The sequence below is a fragment of the Mirounga leonina genome, unplaced genomic scaffold (genome assembly GCF_011800145.1).
Source record: "Mirounga leonina isolate KUSES-001 unplaced genomic scaffold, KU_Mleo_1.0 Mir_447, whole genome shotgun sequence".
NCBI classification, from domain to species: domain Eukaryota; kingdom Metazoa; phylum Chordata; class Mammalia; order Carnivora; family Phocidae; genus Mirounga; species Mirounga leonina.
Genome location: NW_023270757.1, coordinates 14,730,642 through 14,751,250, shown reverse-complemented (window position 1 = coordinate 14,751,250; position 20,609 = coordinate 14,730,642). Strand labels below are relative to the sequence as shown.

General features: G+C 37.2%; 1 protein-coding gene across 4 annotated transcripts in view; it reads left to right on the top strand.

Moving 5' to 3' along the window:
* The first annotated feature begins 2,648 nt into the window (after positions 1-2,648).
* Positions 2,649-20,609, top strand: part of IL33 (interleukin 33) — a 39,464-nt gene continuing 21,503 nt past the window's right edge. For 2 of the 4 annotated variants that reach the window (XM_034988018.1, XM_034988014.1), the window contains exons 1-2: positions 2,685-2,734; positions 5,035-5,083. The gene's annotated coding sequence lies outside the window, so the exon portion shown is untranslated. Of the gene's footprint in view, positions 2,735-4,454; positions 5,084-20,609 lie in introns of those variants that run through there. The other 2 variants (XM_034988016.1, XM_034988015.1) reach the window with 2 other exon arrangements.

Sequence of the window (20,609 nt, the reverse complement as noted above, 5' to 3'; positions counted from 1 at the left end):
GTGTTCTCCTTTAGGATTTGGATGGACTCCTGTCTCACATTGAGGCCTTTCAACCATTTGGAGTCTATTTTTGTGTGTGGTGTAAGGAAATGGTCCAGTTTCATTCTTCTGCATGTGGCTATCCAATTTTCCCAACACCATTTGTTGAAGAGACTGTCTTTTTTCCATTGGACATTCTTTCCTGCTTTGTCAAAGATTAGTTGACCATCTGCAAATAAGTTTTCTGTCCCTTTCTCTTTTCTCCTTCTGGACCCCTAAAATGCAAATATTATTCCACTTGATGTTATCCCAGAGGTCCCTTAAGTTATTGCCATTGTTTTTCTTTTTTCCACTGTTGCTCTGTCTGGGTGAATTCCATTGCTTTATCTTCCAGTTTATTGATTCATTTCTGTTTCATCCAGTCTGCTGTTGAACTCCACTAGTGTATTTTTAAGTTCAGTTATTGCAGTCTTAAACTCTGTGACTTCTTTTTGGTATTTTCTTAAGTTTTCTACATCTTTGTTGAAGTTTTCACTGTGTTCATCATTTCCTCTCCCAAGTTCAGTGAGCATCTTTATGACCATTACTTTGAATTCTTTATCAGGCCCATTACTTATCTCCATATTATTTAGGTCTATTTCTGAGGCTTTGTCTTATTTCTTTTGTTTGGAACTTATTTGTGTTTTCTCATTTTGCTTGACTCTCTTTTTATTTCTATGTATTATGTGAAAGAGCTACCTCTCTCAGTCTTGAAGCTTTGTATAGATGATGACCTTCTCATTCAATCTCACCCTAGCTCTTGATTCTCTCTTAAACCTTTGTGATTGTCTAAATAGCCTGATTTATTCTTGATATTCCCTCATTGTTGAGAGTATGTTAAGAACGGTCAGTGATTCAAAGGTAAGAATCTCATTTAGCACCTAGTTTCAGGCTGACTGGAAACCACACTCTCAGGCAGCAGCTTTTAAAGTATACAAATATATAGTCCTGTGGAGTCACAATCACAATCCCTGCTGGCCTCCAGACCAGGAGATATGGAATTGTACCCTGGGTGATAGTTGGGTGATAGAGTGTATAAGCTCCTTTCTGGGAAGTCCCATCAACCTCTAGCAAGGCCAAGGGAGTGTGCAAGGATGGTATATCCCTGCTTATATTCCCCTTGAAACACTCCTTACTCTCTAGATGTGTGGGGTACTTTAAGCCTGTCCCTCAGGCTGAAGCTTCAAGCTAAATAAATAGGCCTTTTTCAAAGGAAGACTGGAGTTGTGTTTTAGTCTGCTGTCTGTGCAGTGCCTTGGGGTTGATAGCCTGCCAAAAACTGTCTTTCCAATTGTTACAGTCTTGGCCACCAGAGCCAGGCAATCAAGGAGTGTCCCTTGTGTGGATTGTGCAGACCCACTGGTTTGGGCAAGGAAGATTATATGGGTGGGCCACACTCACCAGCTTCAGAAATGCAGTGAGCAAATGTCTTCACTGCATGCCCCCACAGCCTTCAGTAATGCAGTGTGAGAGTACCTTGTCTGTGCACACACACCAGCTTTGAGCTGAAAGCTGGAATGTGGTAACTACTTGCTCTTGCCCACCCCAGCCAGAAAGTGGGGGAGCACTACTACTGCCCATGATCTCTGACTTCAGCACATGCTGTACCTGCTTTCTTGCTCCACCACCCCCCCCTCACAGCAAGGTGGTGAGAGGGTGCTGCATCTGAACTCATCTGCCTGTTCTTGCAGACTGTGTGTAGAGTGGAACAATTGTGTCCACCAGCATCTCCCTCTCCAGGAAGCACCTCAATCGTCCCATGCCCCTCCAGCCAATGCTTCCAGATCAGCAAATGAATGCCCCTCATATAGTATAGGTGCTTTTCAAACTGCTGTTTTTTCACTGGGTCTTGGGGCAAGTAAGACTATATGTGAGCTCTCCAAGAAGAGAATCTCAGTTTCTTATTGCATTCTGGGACCCGTAGACATCAGATGCATTGGTTTTCCAAGCCAGATTTCTGGGAGCTTGTCTTTCCAGTGCAGATCTCACAGGCTGTGGCACCCAATATGGGATACTAACCCTCACTCCTCTGGGAAAAGCACCCATCTGGTGACATCCTTCCCTTTGTCTGTTGCCATGCCAGGGGTTGGATTTTTTGTGAGATTGTGTCTCTGCCTCTCCTACCCCATCTTGATGTGGTTCTTTTATCTTTGTTGTATCCTTTTGTTGTGGAGAGCAGTTCATCTAATTTTCAGATCTTTTTCAGAGGGAATTGGTTCTTATGTAGCTGTAGATTTGGAGTGTTCACGGGAGAAGGTAAATTCAGGAACTTCTCACTATTGCCTTAAAACTCCCTCCAAGAATTTCCATATGAACAGTGCTGAAGGTGAAGTTCAACTCTGAAGACAGCCAAGTTGTAATGTGTTGGGGCAGGGGCAGAGGAGGATTGTGAGTTGGAGATGGGAGTGGGGGTTGCATATAAGATAATTCTGATGTGAGGTGGAAATAAAAAAACCCATAAATCTATAATTGTTGAATTAAATTTTAAGATGGAGATGGGGAGAAGACAGAAAGTAGGAATCTTGAATGTTGACAGGATTGTAATTCTATTGGCTCTTTTCACACAATTAAAATCCTGCCAAAATCTCACCCTCTCAGATCTCCTTCTTACAGCAATTTGGTTCTCTGCCAAACTTTGGGTAATAAATAGAATCTACAAGCTCTCTGAACACAGAGCTGCAGCTTTTCAGAGAAGAAATCAAAACAAGATTACACGGTAAGAATAAAACTAATATTCTTGTACATTTTTTGTCAGGTTTGGTAAAATAAGATCTTGGGAACCATGGAGAACTGGTTTTTATTTCTATAAAATAAAGGATTAGACTGATTTGTTATTTATTGTCAATACCAGTAAAAGTTGATAATAGCAGTTGCTACTAACTTATAATTCCACTTTGATTTCCTTTGGGTGATTTGGAAAACTATTAATAAATTTCTAAAATTGATTATAATAGTCTTTATAGTAAGTTTCCATCCCCCACCACAAAACTTTATAAAACAAGTTGATAATTCTACTCCATACTGCTAATGCTTATCCAAGACAGACCTACTCACAATTGTTTACCAGTGACTTCAAAAAAGGGGGACAAATAAAAGAACTAAGAGGGGCCATCCTTTCAAAATCATCTGCTCAAAAAATAAACCATTTATGAGAAAATAAGGAATTGTCATCCTAAATGAGTAAGTTCAAAAGCTCATTAGTTTTGCTACTATTCTTCATTTCGACACTTTCTTTAAAAGAGTGTTTTATTCACTTTCTTTCTCGCCGTCTGCCTTGTGGCAATTTTTCCTCCTTGCTCTTTTCTCTGCCTTATCTTTCCACACATAAATACATGCCTCCAGACTATTTTAATAAAGAAAATGGTAAAAATCCAAACATATCATGGCTGCACAAAGTTGATTCCAGGTCTTTGGAAACTTGAGAGTTTAGGAGTAGGTGTGGTTGGATCTTCCTGACTCTCACTCCCTCCTCTGCAGAAGCTTGAATCATCCCTGTATGCCACTGTGGTCCAGTGCTGTTCCCAATATCCTTACCTATTGCTTGTCACATTTGTCTTTAGAATACTTTTTGCTCCTCTTTTAATTTTGTCCCCCAAAAGGCACAGTTCTGTGTTCAGAAAACTTCAGAATCCTCTATTTCCAAAGTTTGGAGTGCTTGAGAAGAATCATAGAGTTGAGTAGTATCCTTAAATAGTTAAGAACTCTCTGCACAAGCATCACTCCCTGAAGCTTAAATTTCACATTTTTTCCATTTTTCTCTGAAAGGATCCTAGATTTCCTACCAGTCCTTCACTGGCAGCAGCATAATTCATTTTCTTAGCAATGATCTAGATATTTTTCTATTTCCCATCACTGTTTAGCTTACAATATCTACAGCCAGAATGTACCTCTTTCTCTTTCCCATTTATAGAGAAGGAAGAATTCTCAGAACTTTTATTTAGGGCTTGAAACAGGGCTGAAAGTAAGGCAGGAGACTGAGAAATGGGAGCTCCCTCTCCTGGTTAGGTTCAGCAGAGGGTTAAAGAAACAGAGCTTACAACTAACTTCTGGGAATGTGTTTGAGATTCAATTGTAAAAAGTTCATCCATGGGGGAATTAAATCATTACAGGGAAATGCTGTGGGGTGTGGTTAAGTGTGTGTAGCACTGAAGGGAGGAAAAAAAATAAACACCAAGGAATATTTATGCCAGTAAATATGACAGCACAAGGCCTTTTTTGGAGATATGCATGCAGAATTAACTCTTTACAGAGAAGTTCTGCAGAGGGGACTGCATTTAGGGAAGAAAAAATATACCCTAGGGAATTTTTATGCCAGTAAATCTGAGAGCATGAGGTCATTTTTGGAGATGTGAGTGTGACTGCCAAAATCAATGTATCTTTTACTCAACAAGTTGAAATTCTGGCAAACACGGTGGAAATCAAAAGTGTCAGTCAGAATTTTTCTTCTTTATATCACAGCTTGTAGCAGGGACATTTGAAACATTAAGACCAAAAATAATTTCCTTGAATAGCAGAAAGAAAACTTAATTCCTTTAAACAAAATGATGGTTGGTTCAAGGATTTCAGGAAATCCTGGTAGAACCTCTAATCTTTTTTCAGTTTCCCTCAGGGTTCTCTGGTGCTGACATTTGCATGCAAAAGTAAGCCTTAAGAGAACAAAGCCTTACAGGTCAGCCAAAGTTCATTGTTGCAGGATGGTAATGGGGAAGTAAGGAGTTTGGGCCACTTCCTCCCTATAACAGACTCCTGGCACATACTCACATGCTGGCCTTGTTATTGTCAGTAGATTATGCTATATTCTGTAAAAATGTTTGGTTTTGTTTTTGCTTTATGTGAAGAGTGCAATATAGCATAATAGTAAAAACACACAGATTTTTTTTTATTCAGACATCATCTTTCACTGACTACCTGTGTGATTTTGGATCTTACTTAATTTTCCTGACCCTGATTTTTTTTCCTCTGGTGCAAAATATAAAACAAACAAAACAGTAACAATAACAAAACATCCTACCTTAGGTGTTCTGATACCTATGAAGATAAAGCAAGTCGGAAGCAGTCATTAAAGGTAACTATTATTAATCACTGATCACGTACTAAATATGAGATATTTTCCTCACATTATCCCATTTAATCCTCAGAGCATCTCTGTGAGATAACATTCTCCATTTATAAAGTTAAGCAAGAAAAATTTGTAAAGATTGTACTAACCCAAGATAACTCAATCAGTAAATTTCAAATTAGAGGTTAAAACCCAGAGTTACATCCCATGAAGGAAAAGAACCAAGAAGGAAGATGGATTCCAAACACTTCATTTAGTGAGACTTTAATCTTGTAAAGCCATTTTCTATTCAAAGTGTCCATAATTTTCTTTTTTTTTTTTTAAGGTTTTATTTATTTATTTGACAGAGAGAGACACAGCGAGAGAGGGAACACAAGCAGGGGGAGTGGGAGAGGGAGAAGCAGGCTTCCCGCCGAGCAGGGAGCCCAATGCGGGGCTTGATCCCAGGACCCTGGGATCATGACCTGAGCCGAAGGCAGACGCTTAACGACTGAGCCACCCAGGCGCCCCAAAGTGTCCATAATTTTCAAACGTAAAAATATTAGTGAGATGACATAAAACCTTCCACCTATTTTTTTAGGGTTACATTCATTGACATCTGAGGGAAAGTTTCCCTGCCAGCCACCATTTTCTTATGTAACTTTCTTTCCCATTGGTATTGCCAGAACCAAGAGGGGTCCACCCACAAACTTGGCTTGGTGCTTTCACTTTTAATTAGCACAACAGTCTACATCTACTTCCTCTTCACTTTGAACATCTTATTAATTAGATGATTGCCACAATTTTCCCCAGCAACACTAGTGCATCCGAGACTTTTTGCAATCATAATAATGTTTTGCTCATTATTTCTCTTGAATTTCCTAGCAAAGATTCAATATTTTTTTTAAAGACTTTGACAGAACTTCATAGTTTTGCATGTCTCCTGTGTTCAAATATCAATCACTCTCACTTCTTAGCCTGTTGGCTCTATCAGTGGCAGTTGTTTCAGAAATGTTATTTAAGCAGTTAACATTTTTTTCCTTAGGAGATTGTGTGCTTTTTCTCTTGGGTTCTTTGGGGGCTTATTATATACAAACATGAATATTCCCTTAGCCTGAATTTATTAGTTCCAAAATTTTTCCTTCCTGAGGTTATATTTTTCCATTATCTTTTATGTATTAATATATGTACATATATGTATTACTTGTCCACATTCTTTAGCAATCCTGTTTGAACAAAACTTCATCAATAATCAGCATGACTGCTTCATATTGGTAAATTAGTAGTAGCTGTAGTATTCAGCTTATTTGAGTAATTTTTCTTTCCAATCTTTTTAAAAAGTTTCAGCCTCAGGGGTGCCTAGGTATCTCAGTTGGTTAAGCGTCCAACTCTTGATCTCAGCTCAGGTCTTGATCTCAGGGTTGTGAGTTTGGGGCCCTCATTGGGCTCCACGTGGGTGTGGAGTCTGCTTAAAAAGAAAGTTTCAGCCACAGACATAGGTGCCAATATTCATTCTAATGTAATTTGGTGGATATACTCAGCTTCCTTTTTTTTTTTCTTCACTATGACCTATATAAGATACATATTACCTGAATGTATATATAGCACTACTTTATCAAAGATGGTGCATATTTCATCTTCACTGACTTACTCAAGAATCATATTGTTTCTTACCATAATCATAATTGTCACAGTGTGGTGGTTAATAGAATAAATTGGATATTATTAACTCAAAGGAGTATAAGCTGTTTTACTAAGAAAGTTTGGAGGCTCCTATGCTTAAGACATGACATGTAATGCTTACATCTGGTTGTCTAATTATTATTACCTTTCATTATGTCAAGTAGCATGATTTCTCCTTGTTACTATGAGGTCCATGAGATCAGACTCAGCATTTGGAAGCATTAAAACAATTTGCATTGTGATGTGTCAGTTGGAAAAATACTATTGTTTATAAATCCTTGTATTTCTAAATTCATAAAAGTATAAAAATTAGATAGAAGTCCATTTTTTAGCAGCATCCAATTTTTTTTCTGGTTATTTATGATATATGCTCCTAAATGAGCATCTGGGTTTATTTAGACTACTCTCTTGGCAGACCAATGCAGTGACTCCTAACCTCTAGGGTTGTTGTTCACCATTAGGTCCAGATAACTTCTGTACCTATTATATGCGAGTCCTCTTCTTGGCAAAGGAAGGAACACCAGTTATATTCTTTCACTCTGCATCATTGGGGTATACTCAGGAAGAGGTCATTATCTGTCCAGAGGAGAAGAACAATTAAGTCTTATCTTGAAGAAGAGAGGTGGTTAACACAGTCTTTCCATGTTAGTAGCTTTCACCACAAACCCAGTTACCAAGTAATCAAGGTTGAACCTACTTAGAATCCCACATAATGATGATGAAGTCAACAGTTTGGGGAATAGCTGGAGCAGCCCATGAAGTAGGCAAAGTGGGAGACAAAGGCTTGTCATACCATCACGGGCAAGTTTCCAGCCCTCTGAGTTCTATTTTCTGTTGTTGCACAAGGAAGCTCTGTTTAAACTTGTACAGGAATTAAATATCCAGGGGGTGGATTGTAACTTAAGTTTTTTCAGGTCAACGGCCAGGAACCTCCACACCTGTGAATGGAAAGCTTCCATACTCTTGACATGGGTTGGGAAGCTGCCAGTAGCTTCTTCCTGCTGCATGGCCTGTGCATGGTGTGGGCAGCACCCCCTAGTTGGTGGGCATGGGGGCTGTTCTGGCCATGGGCCTGCTCTGGGCTTCTGCCCTCAGTTTCTACATGGGTCAGCTGGAGCTGGATGTGAAATTGGTGCCCTAGGAAGATGGGACAGGCTCTGCTGAAAGCCCTGATGAAGCGGGCCAGCCACCACCAGCATGACCAGCTAGGCCATGAGGAATGGCTGGGTGCTGGACAGCCCACCGCCCAAGGACTGGGACATTAAAATGTGACCATTCCCTCACTCTAGAAAGAAAGAAGAAAGAACAGAAAGGAGGGCAGGCACTTCCATACTCTTAATTTGTAAATTTCTTCTAATAATCAAATTTAATATCACCTAATACATGACACAGTGTATTACTAGGTGGCTATTTGGTTGTGAAAAAATATCTCATGGTTTATCCAGGGGTGATATTAAACAGCTGGTATGGCATGAGCAGAGATAAATAGGAAAAGAACCAGCCACATGGAGAATGCCAGCTGAACACCAGCATTGGGAGAGACTCTCTGGCTTTGTAGTATACCAACTAATCTGGGATAATGTAGCAGTAAGGGTAGGGTGGAATATCTAAAGTTTTACAGAACTTTTAACAACTTGACCAGTATTTCTGTTACTATTTGATAAGCATATCCCAAAATAAGGTGGAAATTCCTACAGAAGTTATGCAAGATGTAACTTCAGTCTTTGTACAAGGGAAAACTTTCACTTATTATGGAAATATATTTACAATTAACTTCTGAATAAAGGTAAAATGAAATAATATTTTTAACAGAAAACAGTTTTTATTTTTAGTGTTTTTCTTCTTTGAGCATCATTATGGACTCATGATTTTTGTTGACATTATTGTAACTAAATCGTTTTCAAACTTAACTTGTTTTGATTAGCTATATTTTTTATTGTTTTGACTCAAATGGTCAAATTTGGCACATAGAAGCCCTTTTATGCTGGCCCATTTGCTCTTTTATTAATCACCTCAGAACTTTGAAAAATGCATCACTGTTTTCAGGCAACAAGTTATTTTGGCTCATCTTTCATTTCTTCCACCCATAACATAAACTGTGTTTTCTTTAGGATTCTGATGGTCTCCTGTCTCACATTTAGGTCTTTCAACCATTTAAAGTTTTTTTGTGTGTGTGCTGTAAGGACACTGATTTCTTCAGTGGAGAACATTATTAGATTACAAACTATGGGCCCTGGGATATATACTGGATTATTTCATCTTAATACTGACATTAAATCAGTTCAGTTACAGAGATAGGGGAAGAAACATATATACATAAAATCATGAGTTCATATTGGCAATTTTATTTTGTTATAAATATATAAAGATTTTGTGTGTGTGTGATGAACACTGGGTGTTGCATGTAAGTGATAAATCACTAAATTCTACACCTGAAAAAATAAAATACAAATACTTTATTTTTTTAAAAAAGGAATTAAATATCCATTTGTTGAAGAGACTGTCTTTTTTCCATTGGACATTCTTCCCTGCTTTGTCAAAAATTAGTTGACCATAGAGTTGAGGGTCCATTTCTGGGCTCTCTATTCTGTACCATGGATCTATATGTCTGTTTTTGTGCCAGTACCATGCTGTCTTCATGATGACAGCTTTGTAATAGAGCTGGAAGTCCAGAATTGTGATGCTGCCAGCTTTGCTTTTCTTTTTCAACATCCCTCTGGCTATTTGGGGTCTTTTCTGGTTCCATACCAATTTTAGGATGATTTGTTCCATTTCTTTGAAAACAGTGGATGATATTTTGATGGGGATTGCATTGAATGTGTAGATTGCTCTAGGTAGCATTGACATCTTCACAATATTTGTTTTTCCAACCCATGAGCATGGAATGTTTTTCTATTTCTTTGTGTCTTCCTCAATTTCTTTCATGAGTATTTTATAGTTTTCTGAGTAGATTCTTTGCCTCTTTGGTTAGATTTATTCTAGGCATCTTATGGTTTTGGGTGCAATTGTAAATAGGATCAACTCCTTAATATCTCTTTCTTCTTTCTTGTTGTTGGTGTATAGGAATGCCACTGATTTCTATGCATTGATTTTATATCCTGCCACTTTACTGAATTCCTGTATGAGTTCTAGCAATTTTGGGGTGGAATCTTTTGGGTTTTCCACATAAAGTATCATATCATCTGCAAAGAGTGAGAGTTTGACTTCTTTGCCGATTCAAATGCCTTTCATTTCTTTTTGTTGTCTGATTGCTGTGGCTAAGACTTCTAGTACTATGTTGAATAGCAGGGGTGATAGTGGACATCCCTTCCATGTTCCTGACCTTAGTGGGAAAACCCTCAGTTTTTCCCCATTGAGAATGATATTTGCTATGGGTTTTTCATAGATGGCTTTTATGATATTGAAGTATGTACCCTCTATCCCTATACTCTGAAGAGTTTTGATCAAGAAAGGATGCTCTACTTTGTCAAATGCTTTTTCTGCATCTATTGACAGGATCATATGGTTCTTGTTCTTTCTATGATTAATGTATTTTAACACATTGATTGATTTGGGGATGTTGAACCAAGCTCTCAGCCCAGGGATAAATCCCACTTGGTCGTGGTGAATAATCCTTTTAATGTACTGTTGGATCCTATTGGCTAGTATTTTGGTGAGAATTTTTGCATCCATGTTTACCAAGATATTGGTCTGTAATTCTCCTTTTTGATGGGGTCTTTGTCTGGTTTTGGATCAAGGTAATGGTGGCCTCGTAAAACGAGTTTGGAAGTTTTCCTTCCATTTCTATTTTTTGGAACAGTTTCAGAAGAATAGGTATTCATTCTTCTTGAAATGTTTGGTAGAATTCCCCTGGGAAGACATCTGGCCCTGGGCTTTTGTTTGTTGGGAGACTTTTGATGACTGCTTCAATTTCCTTAGTGGTTACAGGTCTGTTGAGGTTGTCTATTTCTTCCTGGTTCAGTTTTGGTAGTTGATACATCTCTAGGAATGCATCCATTTCTTCCAGGTTATCTGATTTGCTGGCATAGAGTTGCTCATAATATGTTCTTATCATTGTTTGTATTTCCTTGGTGTTAGTTGTGATCTCTCCTCTTTCATTCATGATTTTGTTGATTTGAGTCATTTCTCTTTTCTTTTTGATAAGTCTGGCCAGGGGTTTATCAATCTTGTTAATTCTTTCAAAGAACCAGCTCCTAGTTTCATTGATCTGTTCTACTGTTCTTTTAGTTTCTATTTCATTGATTTCTGCTCTGATCTTCATTATTTCTCTTCTCCTGCTGGGTTTAGGTTTTATTTGCTGTTCTTTCTCCAGCTCCTTTAGGTGTAGGGTTAGGTTGTCTATATGAGACCTTTCTTATTACTTGAGAAAGGCTTGTATTGCTATATACTTTCCTCTTAGGACTGCCTTTGCTGCATCCCAAAGATTTTGAACAGTTGTGTTTTCATTTTCATTGGTTTCCATGAATTCTTTTTAACTCTTCTTTAATTTCCTGGTTGACCCATTCAGTCTTTAGTAGCATGTGCTTTAGCCTCCATGTATTTGAGTTCTTTCTGACTTTCGTCTTGTGATTGAGTTCTAGTTTCAAAGCATTTTGTGTCTGAATTTATTTTTAAAAGAGCATATCAAATGGTTACTTAGAAGTTTTTTAAATCTTGTCCTGATACAAAAAAATTTCAGTTTATCCTTCAGATTTCTCACATATCACGCATTTTCTTTCATATATATTTTTATTGGTTTTAATGTATCATTTATATATTCATATTATTATGCTATAATTTTGTTTAAAATATAAAATTATTTAAATATTAAAGTGTTTAAACTAGCTGATATGGAAAAGAGTATGACAATTCCTCAAAAAATTAAAAATAGAACTACTATATCACGTTGCAATCCACTTTTGGGTATATATCCAAAAGAATTGAAAGCAGGATCTTGAAGACATATTTGTACACCCATGTTTATTGCAGTATTATTCAAAATAGCCAAGAGGTAAAATCAACCCTAATGTCCATTCACTGATAAATGGATAAAGAAAATGTGGTATATACATACAATAGAATATTATTCTGTCTTTGAAAAGAAGGAAATCTTGTCACATGCTACAACATGGATGAACCTTGGGAACATTACACTAAGTGAAGTAACCCAGACACAAATACTCTATACTATATTATCTCACTTATATGAGGTGTCTACAGTAGTCAAACATATAGAAACAGAGAGTAGAACAGTGTCATCAGGAGTCTGGGAAAGGGAGAAACAGGGAGTTGTTGTGCAATGAATATAGTTTCAGTTTTGCAAGATGAAAAAGTTCTAGATATCTGCTGCAGAACAGATCTAGTTAACACTACCGAATTTAATAAAATTTGATAAATTTAATTAAAAATTTAATTAAGGGGTCGCTTAAATGGCTCAGTTGGTTAAGTGTCTGCCTTCAGCTCAGATCATGATCTCAGGGTCCTGGGATTGGCCTGCCTGAATAGTTGTAAGCCTCCCAACTCAGCAAGGAATCTGCTTCTCCCCCTCCCACTGCCCCTCCTTCCTCTCATGTTCTCTCTCTCTCTCTCAAATAAATCAATAAGATCTTTTTTAAAAATAAAACAAAAAATAAAAATTAAATTAAAAGAAAAAAAGAAGAGCTTTGAGCATGAGGGGCAGGGGAAATGTTTAAATAATCCAGCCGTATTTAAAGATATTATTAAATCAATGTCCAGAACACATTAGTTGTTTGCCATTTCATTTTAGGATTTAGAAAAAGCCAATGTGATGACATTTAGACAAAAAACAAAGAGAATTTATATCACTTGATATGCTTTAGCTGCAAAAATAGAATAATGAATTGAACATGGCTTAAAATATAAGACACTTGTTGCTCACTTAACAAGAAGTTCTAAAGTGGTCAGTCCCACAATTGATGCAAAGAATCAAGGACATCACCAAAGACCCAAGCTCTTCTCACCCTTCTGCTCTGCGGTCCTCAGACTGTCTATGATCTCTCCCTTTATGGGAGATGGTTGGTCCAGCTCTGAACATCACATCCTCACAGAGGCCAAGTGAGTGCATGTCAAAAAGTGCTTATTCTTAAGGAAAAAATTTTCCCAGAAGTCCCAGACACACCTCCCCTTTGTCTCATTGACAAGATCTGAGTCACATGCCTACTCCTAGATGCATTATTGGCAGACAGACAGGATTGCCATGAATGGCTTATGTTTCTGCATACCTAAATTTATTCTTTGGGGAAAGAAAAGAGATTTGTCCACTAAGAAACAGCATTCAACCCAGGTAATTCTCAACATCTTCTAATTCCCACAGAACTTCAGCCATTTTCGGTTTTTAAGAACTTATAAAAAAAAAAAAAACCTTCTGAGAAGGGCAGCCAAACTCTTTTCAAAGTTACCATGAGGATTTCAAAATGCCTTATTTCAAAAACACCTAAAAAATTTCTTTTAATCTGAGCAACTTTCAATTCCTTCAGATCAGAAAACTAAGTCTTTAATCAGGCATATCAGAACCACTTGTTTTGTACTAAGGGAAGAAGAGAATGTGTGCATTTCCCATCTGACCATTTTCCTGACAGATCAATGCATTCTCAAACACAGATGCTGACACTTCTTTAATTTTTTCAACCATGATATAGAGTGCTTACTTAATTCTGTCAATGAATCTCTTTGACCACCACACTTAAGAATGGGGAATCTGGGGGCACCTGGGTGGCTCAGTCTGTTAAGCATCTGCTTTCTGCTCAGGTTATGATCTCAGGTTGTGATCCCAGGGTCCTGGGATCAAGCCCTGCATCGGGCTCCCTGCTCAGTGGGGAGTCTGCCTCTCCCTCTGCCTCTCCCCTTGTGTGTGGTCTCTCTCTCTCTGTCAAATAAATAAAATCTTTTTTAAAAATATGGAAGCTGTATATTTTAGAATTCACTGACAGTCTCTCTTTCTTTTACTTAAAAAATTTTCATTCACATATAACACACACACACACACACAACTGCATAAATCATAACTGTATAGCTTAATGAATTGTCACAAAGTGAACAAACGTAAGTAACCATTTAAAGAAATAGACAAGTATAAAACTCTAAGAACCTTCTAGTCACTACCCTGTACCTCAAGAATAGCGTTATGTTTTCTAATATAATACGTTCAATTTGCCTGTGGGGTTTTTGAACTATTTATAAACTAATTCATACAGTATATACCCCTTTGCATCTATCCTTTCACTCAACATTGTGTTTGTGAGATCCATCCCTGTAGCTGCACATAGATGTAGCTTGTTTATCTCATTACTGGTTAGAATTCCTCTAAATAAATGTGCAACAATTTATCTATTATAATGTAGATGGACATTTTCAATATTTCCAACTTAGCATTATATGACTAAGACTGCTATGAACATTCCCTTATTATGTCTTTTGGCATTTTTATGCCTTTCATATATACCTTCAAGTAGAATTGTTGGGCCAAAAGTATGCTTTTGAATACTACCAAGTTTTTTCCCAAAGTCGGTGTAGCAATTTATACTCTAATCAGCCATGTAAAATAATTCCATTTGTCCCAAATCCTTGCAAATACTGATATATCCTATCTTCCTCATTTTAGCCATTCTGATAGGTGGGCATTGTGGTTCTCCTTTAATACATGCATTTTCTTTATCTTTCTTAGAAATACACTATTTCAGTCTGGGGTAGCTAGTAATTTTTCCCCAGACTTGAGTTAGCTAGGCAAACACAATTTAGAGAAAAACATGTCTTCCTTAAGATTGTAATTCTGGAGTTGAGGCATTTGTCTATTGTCTCCAAGTTACAAAGCAACATTAATTAGGGAACAAAACAAGTCATCATATTGTATTTGGGTTTCAGGAAAAAAAAGTCAGGAATCACTTTTTTGTTAAGTGTAATACCATAGTAGGAAAAAAAAGCGGGGATTATTCTCTTAACCCCATGGTCACAAATTTAATTTTTGTAGACTTTTTTTTTAACAAATCTATACCTTTATTTATTTACTTTTCAGTAAGTTTAAATCATTGAGGGGTACAGCATCACATGGATTCTGTGGCTTTAGCAGGAAGGTTGCTTCAGAATTTGGCATGAACCATGTCACTGTTTCCATGAGCACAAATTACTCTCCCCCAGATTACTCTGGTTTTGCTCAGTTTGCTACCAGGAGTTACTGTGTTGTTCTTTGCTGTGTACGCATAAGCATATCTCTTGCCTAGATAGAATTCAATTTCATCTCGACCATAAACACCTTCAATTTTAAGAGGAGTTGAGTGCTCCCTCCAGTTGCAGAGACCCCACTTATAGTCAGCAAAAATGGCCTTGGACCACAGACTTCGTTGTTTTAGGAGTCCTGTTCCCAGTCGGCTCCAAGATGGCAGAAAGAGCTAGTTTTTATATACTTTGAATACAACATACTTAAAAAAATTTAGTCGAGGTATTGTTGAATCATTATGAGTTAATAATAATCCACCCTGATTAATTTTCTTGATTAAAACATTGTTCAAATGACATATAATTTAACAAAGTATCCACTTTGTGTAATTTATCACAAACATTTGGAGTTTTTTGAGTTTTGTTTTGTTTTGTTTTTAGATTTTATTTATTTGAGAGAGAGAGAATGAGCACGAGCAAGGGGGAGGGACTGAAGAAGAAGAGACTCCTTGCTGAGCAGGGAGCCTGATGTGGGGCTCAATCCCAGGACCATGACCCAAGCTGAAGGCAGACACTTAACCAACTGAGCCACCCAGGCACCCCTATCACAACCATTGATAAAACAGATCATATTAAGGTTTTACATGTGACATCAAAATAAAGGCTGACTGGCTGACTGGTTTGTGTTTTTAGCACAAGGACAATTCTTACCTTCTGGTTGGGTGTCAGAAGCCTGAAACTTACCTTTTGAAACTTATCTTTTTATATCTATTTTTGAAACTTATCTTTAGTCTTCATAATATAATTAGCAAGCACTTCACTAACCAGTAGTTGATCTCCACTCTTAAAAACTTTTTTTTATAAGGTTTTTATTTTTAAAGGAGGTCTGCTACATTTATCTTCCACCAATACAAAGTTTTGTTACCTCAGCTGCTGCTTCAGGCTGTCTTCTCTTGCTTTTAAATTTTAGAGACTAGAGCTCCTCTTTCCCCATTTCCATAAATATATGGCTCATCCTTTTAGAAATTCGTCTTGTTATTCCTTAGTTTTCCAAAGCCTGCTAGCTCCCAGGATCAATTCTTGAAGTATCTAAGTGGCATCCTTGTGCACTGGAAATTGAAGTTAGGTATACTTTCACTGGCTTTAAATATATATTGGTGGTATCTGGAATAAATTTCTCCTCTTCAATGTTTTATGTAGTTGAAATATGTACCATACCCAAGCCTGTCTTTTTACAAGTGAGCCAATTTAAAGATATATATTACATTCTACTCTGAAGATGAGCTTCAAAATTTAAATCTTTGCTTGTCTAAAAATCTCATGTTTCTCTTAAAAAACAAACAGCAAGTTACCTGATAAAATTTAGGATACTTCCCAAAGAATTGTATCCTTTTTAGGATTTCAAATTATACAAATATTAAAGTACTTCAGGCTTTGTAGTCTGGGCACTATCCCCAGAGTCAAAACTAACAGTAATGTGCAAGTTTTCATTCTTGGTTAAGCAATCTATTTTGCTTCTATTGTTGCTAATTCCAGATGTTCTTACACATGTTGGTATATATTTGTAGAGAATTAGGCAAGACTCAGAAATAATTCTTGCATACATACATATACCTAAATGCAATTATTATCTTTTCATGAACAGAGATGATAGATTTTGATATATATACAAATGATTTGTCTTGAGACAAAACCCTTGCAGATTGTCTTCCTTTGTGGATCTCAGTATAAATAAACTTTTTAGAAAGTAAAACAATCCAGGTCTAAGGCAGTGAACTGAAGCAAAACAGATTGTATTTCATCTCCAGTTTTGAGTACTGATTTATGACTTAGTGACTCAGGTATATACACATGCTGTGGCTTGATACCTGCTTTCTCTATGTGTATTTCTCAGCAAAGCCTTTCTCCAGATTGAGATTTTGCATCTATCTCCATGCATCTATCTCCACTTGTTCTTCTGCCACCTATACAGAATGCTGTGCCAGAACTATTTTCTGTGACTCTGCTTTAATTACATCTTCTAAAACCTTTCTCATTCTACCCTCACATTATTTTATAAGCTTAAAGGAAACAGGGCTATGTTCCTTACCCCCACCTGGAAAACTGAGCAGCTTCATCGGTTCCTAGAGATGGGACACTGTACTGTGTAAGAATGTATTAAAATAGTTATTAAATTCCACATATGATACATAAGGACAGTGCCGAAAACTTCCCTGATAAACTGAAACTGTTGCCTGTGCTTTCTTCACACTTTGTTATTCTTTGCTATTGTTTAATATCTTAAAGAAACAGCAGCAGGGTAGAGAGGAAAGAGCAGTGACAGCTACCACTTTGTGAGTTGGGAGACCAGAGTTCTGGTCCTGACTCCACCATGTACCCACTCCCTATGTGACTTTGAGTGAAGATCTGCCCTTAATGGTTCCAAAGATACCTAATGTTAATTTCACAGGTTTGTGAAAGTGGGGACTACTCTAAGACTAACAACCATCCATCCATAAACCCAATCAAAATTTTCTTTTTCCTCACCCCAATAGCTTCATTTTCCTCACCTTCTCTCTTTTTTCAATGTTCTGCAGTTTCATAATTAATATATCAAAATATGGATTTCTTTCATTTTTTAACTTGCTTGGGATTCTTAGATCTGAAAATTGGAGTCTTTGAATGATTTTGGAAGTTCTCGGTCTTTATACCTTCAAATATTTTCCCTTCCGTATTTTATCATTCCCTTCCAAAATTCCAAATAGATACACATTATCTGTCCTCCAAGTTTCTCACCCCCTTTTCCATATTTTCCATCTCTATGTATCTTTGAATTGTATTCCAAAGAATATCTTCAGATATATTTTCTCTTTCACTGACTCTATCTAGTTCACTATGTCTGATCTGCTATTTAATCTGCTGTTTAATGAAGTTTTAATTTCAATATTACATTTTTTATTTCTAGAGATTCTATTTGGATCTTCTCCCAATTGAATTTTTCCTTGTTCCTGTTTTCAATATTTTTAGAACTCTATCTAAAGATATTAAAATCAGGTGTTTTATATGTCATTCTTGATTGTTCTAATACATACACCAACTTTGCAGGTTGGTTTCTGCTGTCTGTTCCTTCTGTGCTTCTCACCAGTATTCCTGTTTGTTTTATAAACTTTGACAGCAAACTACTCATTTGCCCTGGAAATTTTTGTGTGTAAATGAATACTCTGGCTTGGGCTGCAGCTAAGTTCAAGATAAGACTTGTGTTTGCCTTTCCCATTTTTCTTGAGGAATTACCAACCTAAAACCATTTTATATTTAATTCTCTATTTCAGACTTTTGGAAACACACAGGTAGTGTGATTTCAGACTGCAAACCCATATGAGGTCTGACTTTTCATGAGGAGAGAAATCCTCAGAAGAATGGTTTTCTTTCTATCCAGTGCCAGAGTTGAGTTCAAACAAACTTCCTAGTGGTGCCCTTCTGCAAGTGAGGTTTATTTATCTCAATCACCCTTACACTGCAAGTGCAGCCCTTTGGGTGTTCAGGTTTAAGCCATGCATTATTAGAATCCCCATGTTAGGCATATCCTGGGCTTTATCTCCTGGGCCCTGTATTTCATGTAGTTGTCTACCCTGTCTCTAGCATTTAGCAGACAACTTTAGGAAAAAGCCAAGATTTCTTGCCTCCCAGTATTTTGAACACTAACTTTCCCTGTAGTTCAACAATGAGTTTTGAAAAGATTTTTTAAAAGATTTCTTTCAAGGGGCGCCTGGGTGGCTCAGTTGGTTAAGCGACTGCCTTCGGCTCGGGTCATGATCCTGGAGTCCCTGGATCGAGTCCTGCATCGGGCTTCCTGCTCAGCAGGGAGTCTGCTTCGTCCTCTGACCCTATCCCCTCTCAGGTGTTCTCTCTCTCTCATTCTCTCTCTCTCAAATAAATAAATAAAATCTTTAAAAAAAATAAAAAATAAATAAAATAAAAGATTTCTTTCAAGATTTTAGTTCTTTTTGTCAGAAGGACTTGTCATGGTAACTAATCCACCATTATGCTGAAAACAAAGTCTCTGACTAATTAACTTTATAATGAGCAAATATTAAAATTTAAATTAAAACCATATTTGTATTAATAAATTAATAAATTACTGATTTTTAAAAATTTCTTGGGGTTCTTTGCAATATTTCTTTTTCAGACAAGGTTTCTACTCCTGACAAAGTTTTGAGAATTCCCTCTTCCAACCTTAAACTGCAATGATTTCTTATGATGCTGCTAAATCTACTCATCAACTAGATGACCAATGATGGCATATGAACTGGGCTTTAGTTTCACTCTCCCTTTACAGGGTTAAATAATCCAAATGGCAGGGATTTACGCCATATTCTCAAAACTTCAATTTGTTTTCTTACAGCAAAACTTTTTTGACCAAGTAAACTTTAAGCAGAAACCAAGTATGGACAAGGAGTTTCTGCTCTGGATGTGGGGGATAGGCAGGAAGACCTGAAACCCAAGAGGTTTAGATTCCTCCACCTCTTTCTAGAGCACCTCATGAATTCTGAAAATATTTGCTTCAGGTTTTAGCCATGGATCCCTGGGCAAGTTACTTGATCTTTCTGTGCCCCAGTTTTCTCATATAAAATAGGGAAAATAATAGTACCTCCCTGATGAAATTGTTGTGATGATTGAAGGAGTTAAATATATAAAGCACTTAGTACAATACTTGGCACTTAGTACAATACTTGGTAAATACTATATAAAGGTAAATTTTTAAAAACACAGAAGAACTTTTATTATTTAACTCTGCATAGTCCTACTAAATTTTTTATGCTCCACTGAATTTTTCCTTAATCCATAGTTTGTATATTACTTGTCCAGTTTTACTTAAAAAAAAAACTGTAAGTAAAAGAAAAAAATTATGTCAACTTTAAACTTCAGAATTAAACTAAAACCAAAGACCTGTTTGTTCCATGTTGTTTCTTTCCCATATATTGCTTTCCTCTAACACTTAAAAGTTTCCCAAATCCATATATATATATATATATACTACAAACTCTATAGACTTTCTTTTTCTTTGTCATTTTGCCCTAAGACAGAATGTAGCCAAGTCCATGGCTTACCTGGATTTCAGATCTGCCTTTGCCTAAGACATGACTCCAGGTTACTTAATTCCCCCCTTGTCAAACCTTGTCATCCTATCTGCTGTGAGGTAGTGAAAGAGAGGAGGGGGCACAGGGCTGAGGCAGAGCTTGTGCATTTTTCTGAGAATGACATCTTTTGTGGGGCAAGGCTGGTGCAGCTGCTGGTATTGAAGTAGCAGGCCCAGGGAAAGGGGAAGGAAGGGGCTGAAGTGGGAGCCTGTATAGGAGCACAAGAAAGAGTCAAAGGGATAGGAAGACCCTGGCTTTCATGCAACCTCTTCATTTTTGAGATGAGGAAACTAAGACCTAAAGAGCTGAAGAGCCCTGCAGGGAGGAAGCAAACGCTGAGTCTAAGCTTGGGAATGGAGGTCATTCTACCTCTGCTTCTTCAAAAATCATTAAAAATTTGGTTCAACACATAGCTAGGTCTCCAAAGTATGTGAGGCATGGGGAAGCACACTGGAGGGGAATAAAACAACACACTGAACTGAACAATTCGAAATGTTTGGTCACACTAAAACCATAGGGCCATAGGCCAAACAGAAAGTCAGCTTCTTTAAATGATTTAGAAAGAACATTGACCCAGGAACAAGAAGACCTGAGTTCTATTA